Source organism: Monomorium pharaonis, chromosome 4 (assembly GCF_013373865.1).
Source record: "Monomorium pharaonis isolate MP-MQ-018 chromosome 4, ASM1337386v2, whole genome shotgun sequence".
Classification (NCBI taxonomy): domain Eukaryota; kingdom Metazoa; phylum Arthropoda; class Insecta; order Hymenoptera; family Formicidae; genus Monomorium; species Monomorium pharaonis.
In genome coordinates this window covers 29,806,704-29,818,432 of record NC_050470.1, presented here as the reverse complement: position 1 = coordinate 29,818,432, position 11,729 = coordinate 29,806,704, and the positions used below count along the sequence as shown (strand labels likewise).

General features: G+C 35.4%; 1 long non-coding RNA gene across 1 annotated transcript; it reads right to left on the bottom strand.

The window, feature by feature from the left end:
• Window positions 1-6,540: 6,540 nt before the first annotated feature.
• LOC118645430 lies at window positions 6,541-11,729 on the bottom strand. The gene is made up of 2 exons (XR_004963123.1): window positions 8,817-11,729; window positions 6,541-8,692 (listed from the first exon to the last, which is right to left on the bottom strand). It is a non-coding gene; the product is annotated as an uncharacterized LOC118645430 (long non-coding RNA).

Sequence of the window (11,729 nt, the reverse complement as noted above, 5' to 3'; positions counted from 1 at the left end):
TATGTATACCTTAAATATAATAATGCAAAATAATAATAGGATCTCATTAACGTCGCAGCAAATAAATTAATGGACATTTAAATTCGTCTGGAGAAGAAATCGCCGAGACGAACGGTGCGCTTTATTCTAAGAAGAAGGAAGTGTTGAGGCAGCTGCAGTCGATATTGCGAAAGTTTTCAATCTGCCAAGCGTCCGACGAGCGTTGAAGCAAGCGCGCTGGTCAAAGCCCCGGTCGTGCGAGACAAAAGGTCTCTATCGGTGGATTTGTGCGGAGGTGCGCGCACACAAAGACGTCTCCGTGTTTAGGAAAAAAAAAGTGTCATTGCCTCGCCTTTGTTGCGTTTGCACCTCGCGTGCGTGCAATCTACGCACGGTCACGGCCGTGTATGAAATATTCAGAGTGGCTCGAATGTTAACTGGTGACCACTCTTTTGGTCTGCCACCTTTGTGCCACGTTTGCGAGGGGTGCATCTGCATGCAAATCGATCCTGTATCTAGGGAAACCGGCTTATCCGCTCTCCGGCATAGAGAAGAAGAGAGACATAATACCGCACGCCCTCATGTCTGTTTGGTATTCCAAAAAGCGCGTGCATCTCCTCTCCTTGCCATGCAATATTCAAAATTTCGCAAGAGCGATGACGAACGGAGAACGAAGCTGGATTCTCGCCGACCGGTTGAAAGGCGACGTGTTAAAATTATTTGGTTTATAATTATACAATGCGCAATCGACGATTACCTGCGTGAACCTTTTTAGTTCTATTTTGGATTATTGAGCAGATTTTAAATTTATTCGTGATTTATCTCATGACTTAATCATCCGTCATACGTTTGGCCTCATTTCGATTATATCGAGTCGCTTAAGACGACTTTTTTGTAAATACATTTTAAGGATATAAGAATCGCGATTTAAAATTTATATCATATGATCTCGGGCTTCAAAATTCTGTTTTCTGAATGCAATATTAGCATCTTAAATTGCCGATGTAATTTTATGCGCGCTCAGATGGAACTCATATGACATCATCGTCGTTCCATATTTTATCGGCGTGCCAAAGGACGATTTTCTACGTGAATATACAAACATATCTCGTAAATTGCAGTCGTGTCTGCGGAATCGATTTTTTCGTTCCACTTCTTGCGCTCACCCGGCATAACCACTCGCCTGGAGGCGAGTCATCGACGGGATAATTAAATGACCTTGCGAAAGGATCCGGCGAAATACGATTATGTAAATGTTACCGAAGCAACCGGCGGCCTCTCTCAGCGATTGCTCATGATCGATATCTGTGCGGATAACGTGTATTCTTTTTCCTTGCTTAGAATTAATAAGACCTTTTTTTTTTACCATCCTCGCTAACAACTCCGCAAATATTTATCGATCTTTCATTCATAAAACCCATCCTATTAACTAGACATATACAATATTACACAGTCGCAGGAGAGATCGGAATATAAAAAAGACGGTTATTTTTCTTTTATCAGCCCGTGAGTGACGCGTGTTTTATCGCTGAATATTTTCCCGCGTTATCTATCGAGCGCCAGCATCCGGCGGCTGTTATTACAACGTGCCCCATCGTCATTAGGAATTTCATAACAGGCGGCTGCGGTGAAAAGGGCATTATGACGTATTGATGATCGGTCCTATCTTCATCCGTACGAGATATGTACGGGATGCCGTGATATTATTCGCTTTAACTGAAGCTAAAGCAAACTCCGAAGAATTATGCTTCTTACGTTGAGGGAAAAATTGTAATTAAAATAAAAATCGCGTCGTTATTCTTTAACGGGGCAGCATCGGTGTATTATACATCGATTTTGCGATATTTATTTCGCTAAGAAGAAAATTTTTTCTTCAAAAGAAAACACTGCGTCTCGTTATTTTGCTTCTCGAAAATTAAATCTCCCGTGCTGTGTATAGAGCTTGAAACGCTTAAGGGAAAGTTTTTCGTTGTAACGGGATAATCGGGATGGTCGAGTATCCGTGGGGATGGCGAATACTGATGGCGCACCCCTTTCCGGTACGGGGGAGGTGGAGGTGGCGCAAAATGTACAATGTTTCACGGTTAAATGGTTCGATTGTGCTTTCGGGAAAGGGGCGCAATATTCGCCTCGGTGAATTATTAAATCTACCCCACTGATTTATATTTTCTTACTTTCCGCCTTCCAATTCGATCTTATGGAATGGAGATCTGGTGAAGAGATTTGATTGCGAGACAGCATTTGATTTGATTACCTGCTGCGCGAAGTGTGACTGAAATCTCGTGCTTTCTTTCTCGTTGTGAAATTATATTTATAGCTTCTAAATGCGAGTATTTAAACTCGGCTGATAACGTCATCTTCCTGACCACATACGTTTAAAAGCGTACAGATGATAGCCAGAAAATGCCATTTTAAAAATCACAGCAAATTCGATATTTTGTCGAACGTGTGTCACAACATAATAATTTCATTCGCTCAATAAAATTGATTGAATAAGTGATGCAGTCGGAAATGTATAATGACAAAAGGAAGAAAAGTAGATAATTTTATGCTTACATCGCTGGTAAAGCAGCCTAAATGTTTACCCGATCGAAAGCAACCCCAAAGCATTCTTAACGAAGCAAGAAAGGGTTCTCTGCAATAAAGCTGCGAATCTCAGCGCTCTTCCATCATTTTCTCTCTTTCTGTTCCCTCTTCTCTGTTCTTTTGTATTTTTCTTTCTCTTTCCCTTTTTTTCTTTTTTCTCGATGTCTATTATTCTTTTATCTTTTCTTGCCTCGCGTACTCTCTTTACCCTTTAATTAATTAACAGTGCCTATGTAGCATATAAAGAAAATAACCAATTTTGGAAATTTTCACGAACGATCGAATAATCTATCTTCCATGGTAAGCTATAAAATACAATTATCGAATCACGTGAATAAGATTGTTAAAAGATCGCTAAATCCTTTCGTGTTCTGATTTCGACGGGCAATTCGATGCAACAATTAGTCGATTTATGAGCAGATCTTAAACCAAGATTATATAATTTACATGATAAATTATAAACCTAATAATTTGTAATATGTTATTGTAAATATTATATCTATCATGATATTTATTTTTTATAATAATCTGTAATTTAAAGAGAAAAATTGAGAGAAGGGGAAAACATTTATTATTCTCTATAATATTGCAGCTACATCTTTGTTACGTATTTTAAAACTTGAAAGACGGAAAAGTTACGACTGTCTGTGCTCCGCTGTCTTAGATAAACTCCAAACTTTAAATCCCGTTTCCTCGAAACGATATTTTTCCACGGAGCTGCGGCCAAGATAAATCACCAACGGAGACTCGGAGAAGATTACAATTTGGATAGAATGACAAAACTCCATTTCCTATTGTGCAAATCGCTTAATGAGAAAAACATATAACAAAGTAAGATTATTATTCTCTTTAGGTAGTATTATATATATACGTGTGTGTAAATATACACATAATCTAATTCTTATTTTTTGTTGTCCCTGCAATTTCTTCAAGTTATTGTTATAATTATTACGCCTTTAGAAATGTACCTGTAAAGGTATCATATATTTGTAATAAATTCAAATTATTCTTCGGATTGTTTAAAAATACGTAAATTACTCGTTCTAGAATTTGTGCCAGGAGCTTTTAACGTGACGAGACGGCGAGTCAAAAACTTATGAACGTCCCCGAAGGATTAATGCCGAGGACAATGAAGACTGACTCTCTGTCTCCCCGCTTTCATAAAGTGACACCTCGTCCGTCCGAACTAATTACTTTCGGCTTAAAATCCTTAATTTGTTGCTGAAAGGCCGTTGTCGGGAAAGGCCCTCCCTCCACAATGAAGTCTTTCTTTGTCCGGCGCGCACAGTAAATGCTGTTCAAGACGATAATTGGTTTCCAGATCCATTAAGAACCGCAAGAAGAAAGGAGAATACATGTATAAAAAATGAAGTTTCAAAAAATCTGAAAAGTTGGCAGCATATTATTCTACAACCATATAAAACCAAACGCGCTTTAAATAAATTGAAGGTCAAGTTTACCGCCAGTAAGGCATAATTAAGTAATCTGACATCATCTACTAATTTTAGTAGTATGTAAACCTAAAATATCAGTGTTTTCTAAAAAGAGAGAAAGAAAATCAGTTTCTCTGTGTAAAATTAATTCTGCATTGCATAACTCGATCCGATTAGTAATCAGGTCATTATTTAGGCGAGTTAACACCGATGTTAAATTTTTCGAAAATATCCTTTCTTTCTCTCTTATTCATCAGAAGAAGAAGAAGTAGAATATTTTCGCCAGTCGCTTCACCGCGCGATTTGACCGCGCTAAATATAAGACAGAGGAGAACAGCATTCGACTCTGCGGCTGACATGAATCTTGATAAAATTCTCCAGTATCTCTGACAGTCTGGAAATTAGCCTCGCACCCCGCGACTCCCAGCACGTCGCGAAGAAGGAACCCAGGAGCCTGATATTGAATTGTTTCTGCACCCTTTCTCGGGGCCTCGGGTAACACTAGGGGTTACGAGGCAACAGATGTACTTGATACATATTCATATCCGTTTTCCAGACAAGGCTGCTGCGTTATTGTTACTGTTATTATTGTACAGCCACGCGCTTGTTTGTAATCGTTTTTCAAGGAATAGAATGTAACAATAAATTCTTTGTAGCGTCACCTTAAAAAAAAAAAAAAAAAAAACGTGCGTCGATCTCTCGCGATTTTTATCTTCCTACGCGATTGTTAATGCGATAGCCTGTATGGTCGCGTCAACGTGTATAGTCGGTTTCACTATAAAAGTTCGTCGTGGAGGTACACGACGAAACCACGACAGAAACTGGAAGTTATCTCTTCCTCGTTGGCTTTATGCCGGCGATAAATTTTTATTTTTATTGCCGTTGCAATTTTCAACGTAGTCTCATCGCTCCTGTCATCATGGTGTCGATGTAACCGCCCGTGTGGAAATTCTACCTAGGTTGTAATCAGGGCCAAGTTAGATTTCCTTACTTTTATTGAAGTCCAAGTTAGGACGCCTACCTTGGTCCAATATCGATTTGTCCCGCTTTTTAATCTAGGGCTTTTAATCTAGGGCTATAAAAATTTTATTTTATTTTATTTTATTTTATTTAATTTAATTTAATTTAATTTAATTTAATTTAATTTTAATTTTAATTTTAATTTTAATTTTAATTTTAATTTTAATTTTAATTTTAATTTTAATTTTATTTTATTTTATTTTAATTTTATTTTATTTTATTTTAATTTAATTTAATTTAATTTAATTTAATTTAATTTTAATTTTAATTTTAATTTTAATTTTAATTTTAATTTTAATTTTAATTTTAATTTTAATTTTAATTTTAATTTTAATTTTAATTTTAATTTTAATTTTAATTTTAATTTTAATTTTAATTTTAATTTTAATTTTAATTTTAATTTTAATTTTAATTTTAATTTTAATTTTAATTTTTTTTATTTTATTTTATTTTATTTTATTTTATTTTATTTTATAAGTAATTTTATATTTATTTATAAAATTATTCATAAAATAATTAAAAACTTGGCGTTGGTAGTTTTGAACCCGGGACCTTAGGATTACAAAACTTGTACTCTATCTACTGAGCCAATTGACTTATCGATATTGGGTACTTGTTATTGTCTATATATACTTATTAGTACATTAAAATTAAAATTAGAGAAAAAATTGTAAGAGGCACTTTTATTGCAGATTCTTATTCAGAAAAATCATACAAACATATTAAACAAAAATTCAACTCGAAAAAAGTTGTGTAAACAATGTTAATTAACAATTAAAAAATTAAAAAATAGTTAAATAAAAAATAGCTTTGTGTCAAAAATTATGAATATTTTGGGCTAAAATTTTCAAGACTTTTAGAGAATAGTAACCGTTACTATTTAAGCCCTATTGCAAGAATTTGCCACCACTTGTCCATTTGTTATTAACAATTTAAAAAAAAGTAAATTTTGGCAGTTTTTAATTTTTTTCTCCTTAAAAAATAAACCAATTGGAACGTTCGACGGCTCATTTAATAGATATTTTTAATACCTATAAGCTTATATTTTTTGTTTTTTGCTAACAGTAATAAATTTTTTTTTATTGCTAAAAAACAAAAATTTTCACTTTCTTTCATTGTTTACACAATAATTCCCAACTTTTTCCGAGTTGAATTTTTGTTTAATATACTCAATAAAATAATAGATTTTATAAATAATGTATTAGCTAATTACTTCAGTCTATCAGACATGGAAAACGGTATGTTACTTTGAAATATTTAAGTTTAATACAATTAATATATTAAAATAATTAAAATATAAGAATTAAGAAAAAAAGCTATAACTACACTGAAAAAAAAGTAATATATTCAATAAGATATGTTATTGCGGGCTGTCAATTACAAATATACTCAATACAATAATATATGCTATTGCAGTATCAACATTGTACTTGCATTAATAGCAAATATTATTGTATTGAGTATTTTATGTAGTTGACAGCCCACAATTACATATGTTATTGACTATATTACATTTTTTTTCTGTGTAGGCAAAGCTAACTGTTTTGGAGCAAACATCTATTTCAAACTAGGTCCTATACGGGCTGTAACTGGGCAAACCTAACTGTGAGTCTTGGGGAAAAAGTTGTAAATTTAAACCAGGCCAAATTCAGGCAAGCCCAAGTTCAAATATCCTAAATAGGCTCTGAATAGGTTTCAGTCCGAAAAGCCTTTATTTTGGATGCTTAAGTAACGCCCGTATTGGGCCAATATTAAATAGGGCATGCCTAGATGAATTTCCACACGGGCGTACAAAAAAAATAGAGCACTCTTCTCGATGTAGAAGAGTAGCAAAAATAGAAGTATGCTTTCCAGAAGCAAACCAACGTATTTGTAAAATGTAAATTTTGTTTAATATTGATTTAATTCACGGTTCTCTATCTCTTTTTATTCTATTTAAATGGCTTTAATTTAAATAAATATAAAAATGCATAATATTCTTTCAAATAGAATTTAAATACTGTTTGAAATATAACTTTTGCTGACTTTCAGATTGTAATTCAATCTGTTAAAATTAAGTTTTTCCATAAGGTTCGATTTTATCTGAAAGGCAAAACTTACATTATTAAAAGAACATTTGCAACTGGCAAAAGCACAATTTGTATTGAGAAAAAAATAATTGCAATAAATAATACAATAAAAATAATTACGCAACAATACAAATAGAAAATTATACACGAGAGAGAAGATTATCCCACTCACCCTTTTTCCTGTAAATCTCAGTTTCCCTAATGAGAGATGTCAAGTGCAGATTACGCTTCTGTCAGCGACAATAAGACACCGATTACATACTCCACTGCCAGGATTCGACGATCGTTAAGTTCGACTTAACGCCTCCGACGATTCCTTTGTGCCGAAGTCGACGTTCGCACGGGTCCACAGGAAACTTTGGGTCAGTGTATTATATGGGATATCTATTAACTTCGACGATCGCCTCGGGCGCGCGGGCTTTCCGCGACCGCGACGCTTAGGATGAATTATTGCCGTGGCTCTTTATTAAAGACTAATACGCGAGAGCAGCGGACCCGGACCCGGGTCTGACTCCGTAGTCCGGGAATCCCTTAATCTGCGCGATCTATTATCCCACGCCTTGGGTACACCGGGGCGAGAATTAGCCCTCTCCCGTTGCCCTCGTACGAGCGCGTAGTTGAATTATTACCCTAGCTGGCATATATCTTGGAGTCCCCCTTCCGCCTGGATCGAGTAGTCGGCCACCACCGTCACTACTGTTACCGTGAGACCCAAGTATCCAAATGTTTCGCTGATAATGCGATTTCCCGGCGAAATTACTCGGCGCGTAACGACCATCGGTGCCGCCATCGGTGGTTCGCGGATGGACGGGAAAAGGGGATTGCGGGCTCCGTGATTTCGCCAGGCGAAACGTCAAAGCTGAGAGAAGAGAGAGAAAAAAAAGAATGAAGACGAAGGACAAAAAGGGAGGAAACAAAGAAATCTTCGCGTTATCTCAAGCGTGTCACGCGATGCGATGTAAAAGATCTTTCTTCTTTCTTTCTCTTCTTTTCTTTTTTTCCCTCTTGATCTTTCTTTGTCTCTCTTTCTCTCTCTCTCTCTCTCTCTCTCGTTCTTAAAGAACGGCTATATACTCTTTACTGAATATAAATTATGTATGAGAGAAAACGTAAAACTTTATGACGTATATATGACCCGCGTAAAGCGTCACGCAGAAATTCGCGAATCTATTATACACTTTTTAATTAGGCGCTGCCGAATCTGACGGATGAGAGATGGTATATTCTAAGGAACCCTCTTCGCGTCATTTGGGGAGGAAAGCCTCTTATCGTGGGGAGAAGTTTCGGGAGATGTAAAGTATGAAACGCGTGCATCTCTATATCCTTATAATTATGTAACATTACGTAATAAAATATTCTAAATAATATAGCGATAAAGAAAATAATTTTGCTAAAAATAAAATGTTATCACAATTAGAAAGATTTGAATTGTGTTCTTATCTTCTACATATATACAATTTTGGTAAAATATTTCATTATATATAAATAATTTATGTAGCCAAAGAGAGAGAAAGGGGACTGAGAAATTCGATTGTACACCGTGGCTCGCAAAAGCAGCAAGTGGCGCCACGATGCCTTCACACCCTCGATTAGTACTCGTACAACCTGGCCAGGTGCGAAACAAAGTGCGTTAAGACAAACGAGGGAAGAAAACCGAGACGGGGTGAATAGACCGCGAAATGGCCGAGACTATAGGATAGTTACGAGCGTAGGTAAGTGGTATGAGTACCTTTCCGTGCGTTCACGAACGGCTCCGGTCATCGCAGCTGCGTTTTATGGAAGATGGACAGCCTGGATGTCGGGTAGAGACATTGTTATTGAGATGAGAAGAACTATCGATAGCCTTCCTGAATCCTGTGTATCGTTTATCTATTATCTCATGACGATTCATCCAGTCATTTTATGCTTGAGATCATAATAAATCTTCCAATCTTTAAGAATAAAATTAGCATGTTATCACGTTCTTCGAAGAAAGACCAATTACCTATGTAATTGTACACATCGCATTGGTGTTGACTTGTAAAATAATTTGTATCAAAATTAAAGCCTCTGTGACACACGGACAATAATATGTGCTTTAATAACCATAATAGTCGAGAGAAAAAAGTTGAAAGGGATAGAAAATGCACTATTGACGAGGGAAAAAATTCGAGAGAGTGTAATATGTAACACACGGCCGAACTGCGAAAATTCGAACAAGCATAACCCTTACGTCGCCATGGTGCAACAGCCGTTGCTAGGAAGTGTTTGTACGATAATAGCTAAGGGCGTGCCTATTGTTAACTTCACGAAATATAACTCTCATGTCGATCATGTCGATATTATTTTTTCTAAAAACCGATTTTATAAATCTTTGCTTTTTATATCTGCGAATAAATATAGACATTTGGAAAAACCAGTTAAATGAAAAATTAAAACATGCAACCAAATTTATTACGATTTGTGTTACAAAACTCCGTTGCATAATTATTCACAAAAGATCTGTTAATAAGATATGTTAAGTGTTTAACATGTGTTTTCTTACATAAGATGCAATATTCATTTTTCATTTCATCGTTCTCAATAAGCAATTACAGAATCGCTTATTCGCAATCACTGTCACTATCACGATATTTTTTTGCTTTTATTATTCATCTACTCATGTAGCATTCAATGTTAACGTTTATAGTTGGCGGCATGTGCAAGCTATACTAATCGATCTAATAATAACAAGTTTTAATGAATAATTCATGTCAAAACCAGTAGAAGCCAATAGTCATACCAAGAATCAATAAATACTTCGCGAAGTGCAATGTTATTTCTGTACACGGAAACTTCTTCAGGTAGATGCAATCGTGATTTCGTTCTTCGTGCGATGTTATATACTAGTTAAAGGCATAAGAAACGCAATTTTCACGGTCTTCCACTCGATCGAAGTGTATAGGCACTTCTTTTCTCCCTTTCTTTTTTTCCCTTTTTACTGCCTTATCGCGCGACATGACGGGAATTCGCGACGACAGGAGAATGGGAAGATAAAATGTCGCTTGATGGGGCAGTAGATATCGAAGAAAGACACAACAAGTGTAGAAAAAAAGTAGAAGAAGAACACGCGCGGCAGACATCGTGATGAAACGACATCGGAAGTCGTGAGATTTCATCGTGGTAGAAACATTCCGTGAAAGAAAATCTATTCGAAATAAGACTATAAGAAACTTAAAGCGACATGGAAAATGTCGGGATAATAAAAAAATATCAAGAAAGTTCTAACAAAAAAATAACCATAATAACATAGAATTATACAAAGTTGTTAATCTTTCATATGTGAGTTATCGAAATTTTAAAATTCGAATAAATTTCATTTATTTTAGTTTATATTTTATTTTAGTTTTTCCTTCTCTTTTAAAGTTAATAAAATTAATTAGTGACGCAAAAAATTAATATTGTGTATTATAAACAAAAAAGTGTTTCTGAAAGCATTAATAGCATTAAAAAATTCAGGCTACAAAGAATCAAAAAGCGTTTTGTAGTCGAACTATTAATTTAATTTTGATGACGATGAATTTTCCATGGTTCTCTGAAGTTAATGAGAAATTTAAAAATTAAGCGTTAAAAAAATCGGCAGACTTACTCTCGGCAAGTAGCCGACGTGGAAATGATGACGCGATTATTTTAGTGTAAAAAGAAAAGAAAATTGGAAGATTATCTGCCTAGGAAAAGTCAAGTGTAAGCAACAAGAAGAAGATAACGCGAGAGGAGACACGGTAACTATGGGAGAGACAAGCTTTGTCAGCATAATCGGGGAGGGATATTCCCAACTTTCGCCGCAAACGACGGTACCGGGCGCGTTTTAGGAGAAGGATAGCGGCGAGAAGTTCGCCTACGAATAATATCCGAATATTGAGGCAATGTGCGAGGACTGTCGCGGTCGTAAAGCAGGACTGATATGAATGCGGATAGCTCAATTTTACACGCTTACGCACACCCGAAGCAAGCTCCCGCTTTCTTTCCTTTCCTGTCATCCTTCGCTCTTCCCATCCTCTCTCATGTCGTCCGTCATGCATCATTCTCATTGATCGCATCTATCAACTCCCGTCGCGGCGCGAATGTAAGGGCGCGAAGCTACGCTCGCGGGTGTCGCATCTATTTTCAACTTAACGATTGAATTTCACGTCATGCGGATACATGAAAAAAATTTTATGTACACTGGAAGAAAAAAGGTCGAAATATTAAGAACCAAACATTGCTTGTGGCGTATTCTTCGATATTTACTATTTGTTATTAAAAAATTTGTTTGTGATAACAAACATTTCTATGAAATACATCTCATTTTTCTTATTTTAGTTTGTTTTTAGGCATAAACTTTTAAGGATGAAATATACATTCCCATAAAAAAAGTTTTAAGTATTTTTCTTTAATAAATGGTTTATTGAAATAGGGCGAAATAACAGTTTTTTCGGCGAATAAATCATTTATTTTTACTCTGGATGCTATCTCTTTAAATAAGATATATTTTACAGAAATATATTTCAGAAGTATATTTCGCAGAATATGCCATAAAAATGTACATTTTTTTTTATAAATAAATTTCTTTGTAATAAATAAATATTGAAGAAAAGATTATAAGAAATATTTTATTCTCAATACTTCAACATTTTTCTCTCAG